Source organism: Portunus trituberculatus, chromosome 9 (assembly GCF_017591435.1).
Source record: "Portunus trituberculatus isolate SZX2019 chromosome 9, ASM1759143v1, whole genome shotgun sequence".
Lineage (NCBI taxonomy): Eukaryota > Metazoa > Arthropoda > Malacostraca > Decapoda > Portunidae > Portunus > Portunus trituberculatus.
The window spans coordinates 1,317,501-1,320,000 of record NC_059263.1 but is presented as its reverse complement, the minus strand read 5'-3'; the positions used below and the strand labels follow the sequence as shown (position 1 = coordinate 1,320,000).

Below are 2,500 nucleotides of genomic sequence, written 5' to 3'. Positions count from 1 at the left end.
TGATGATGGTGGTGGTGGTTTGATTTTATATATTTTTTTTATTGTTGTTATTATCTTTTTTGTTGTTATTACTCTTCGTCTTCTTTTTTTCTTTTTTTTTTCTTTCTTTTTTTCTTATTTTTCTTCTTATTCCTATTCTTCTTCTTCTGCTTCTTCTTCTTCTTCTTCTTCTTCTTCTTCTTCTTCTTCTTCTTCTTCTTCTTCTTCTTTTTGTTATTATTATTATTTTATTTTATTTATTTATTTATTTATTCACTTTTGTATTGATATTGTTGGCAAAGTGACGTGGGATGTATTTATTTATTTATCTATTGATTTATTTATTTTCTCTATTCATCCCTTTTCTTTCTTTCTTTCTTTCTTTTTCTTTGTAAAGTGACGTGGATTACCTTGAGTGGATGAACCCAGATGATGGAACACTGCCGTGGATTATTGGTGGATGAGTCACTTGTCATTGCTGTGTGGATCTCGTGAGTTTTTTTTTTTGTGGTGGATGAAAAAAAGTGGATGTGGCGAATTTCTATTTTTTTCGGTCTGGTGGATATTTGGTGTGGATGAGTGGAGTGTGGATGAGATTGGCGTGAGTATTCGTGACTCATATTTTTTTCTCACTCACTCACTCACTCACTCACTCACTCACTCACTCACTCACTCCTCTCTCTCTCTCTCACTCACGAGTTGATTGACATTAGAAAGCGTGTATGGAGGTCAGAAGATTAATGGCCACAGTCTTCACTATTCTAATCCTAACCCTTTCAGTACTAAGACGCATTTTTACCTTGATTTTAGTGGATCAGAACGGGTTTTTCGTGAATCAGAGGTGGATTTCGGTGGATCAGTTGGTTTTTAGTGGACCAGAATAGAAATTTAGGGGATGAAAGTTGTTTTTGGAGGATCAGATCGGCTTTGGGTGGATCAGATTAGACATTAGTGGATCAGAGGTGAGATTTGGTGGATCATAGCGGATTTTGAGTGGATCAGACGAGGATTTTTGGTGGATGTGGTGTTAAATATTAGCGAAGTTGAATTCCAGGAGGTTCAAGTGGATATTGATGGATCTAAGTGGATAAAAGTGGATATTTGTTGGATCACGACTTGAATATCTCGATTTTTAAGATTTTTAGTGGATTAGAGAGAGAGAGAGAGAGAGAGAGAGAGAGAGAGAGAGAGAGAGAAGGAAGTAGCAATAAATGATGAGAAAAAGAGAAATAAATGGCAGGAAATGAAGAAAGGAAGGAATAAATAACACCGGAGAGAGAGAGAGAGAGAGAGAGAGAGAGAGAGAGAGAGAGTGAACGATGATTAGAAAGACACATAATGAGGGGAAAGAAAACAAGACGAAAAGGAAAATTTAACAGCATATCTTTTCCCCTTCGCATTAGTTTCCCCTTTTCCTCTTTCCTTTTCCTATTCCTCTTCATATTTAGTTTCATTTCTCTACCATCCATCTCTCTCTCTCTCTCTCTCTCTCTCTCTCTCTCTCTCTCTCTCTCTCTCTCTCTCTCTCTCTCTCTCTCTCTCTCTCTCTCTCTCTCTCTTTCCCCTCACCCTTCCCTCATTTCCCCTCACTCAGCATTTTCCCTCTACTCTCACTCATGCATTGTCCTTCCCCTCATCCTTTATCCGTCAAAACCTGCTCTCTTTCCCCTCACTCCCCTCACCTCTCTACACTTTCTCCCCTCTCATTATCTATCCACTCATTTCCCCTCATTGTTCCCTCCCCTCACTTCCCACCCTATCACCATACCTGTCCTCTATCCATCCCCTCCCCCTGTGACCTCTCCCATCACCCTGTCCCCTCTCTCCACCCCCCTCTGTCACCCCTCACCATCAGTCCCTCAGGCCCTCAGTCAGTCAGTGTGCGTTGAGGCGCCGAGGGGAGCTGACGTGTGCCGCTTTGTTTCGTTTCCCCTCAGTCTCGCCCTCGTTCGCGCCGCTGCCGCTACACCCTCACGGTTCGCTTCACACATACGTACACACACACAAGCGGTTATAAATACATACATACATACACAGGTACGCACACGTACACACACACGACACGTACACACATACATACACGCTCCGAAAACAGTCGAGGTCGTGAATAAGTCGTAACTCAGTCGTGTGTGTGTGTGTGTGTGTGTGTGTGTGTGTGTGTGCAGTGATTTAAGTTTCGTCTGTGCAATCTTACAAAGTGCAGTGGTGGTGGTGGTGGTAGTAGTAGTAGTAGTAGTAGTAGCAGTAGCAGTAGTAGTAGTAGTAGTAGTGTAGTGGTAGAAGGCTCCGGAGGTAAGCTGGACATTTAAGACGTTTACTTTGTCGTCTAGAAAGGCCAAGTAGTAGTAGTAGTAGTAGTAGTAGTAGTAGTAGTAGTAGTAGTAGTAGTAGTATAATTATAATAGCAACAACAGTAGTAATTTTAGAGTAGCAGCAGTAGCAGTAATAGTAGTAACAGAGTGGTTGTGGTAGAATGTAGTAGTAGTAGTAGCAGAAGTAGTAGCAGTAGTAGTAGTAGTAG

At 41.3% G+C, this 2,500-nt stretch overlaps 1 protein-coding gene and 1 long non-coding RNA gene across 9 annotated transcripts in view; both read left to right on the top strand.

The window, feature by feature from the left end:
* The window catches only part of LOC123501150, a 162,390-nt gene that overhangs the window by 40,152 nt on the left and 119,738 nt on the right, over positions 1 to 2,500 (top strand). The gene's annotated exons all lie outside the window — the stretch shown is intronic.
* LOC123501160 overlaps positions 1,857 to 2,500 on the top strand; it is a 14,241-nt gene continuing 13,597 nt past the window's right edge. The window contains exon 1 of the long non-coding RNA XR_006673577.1: positions 1,857 to 1,955. This is a non-coding gene — a long non-coding RNA (uncharacterized LOC123501160). The remainder of the gene's footprint in view (positions 1,956 to 2,500) is intronic.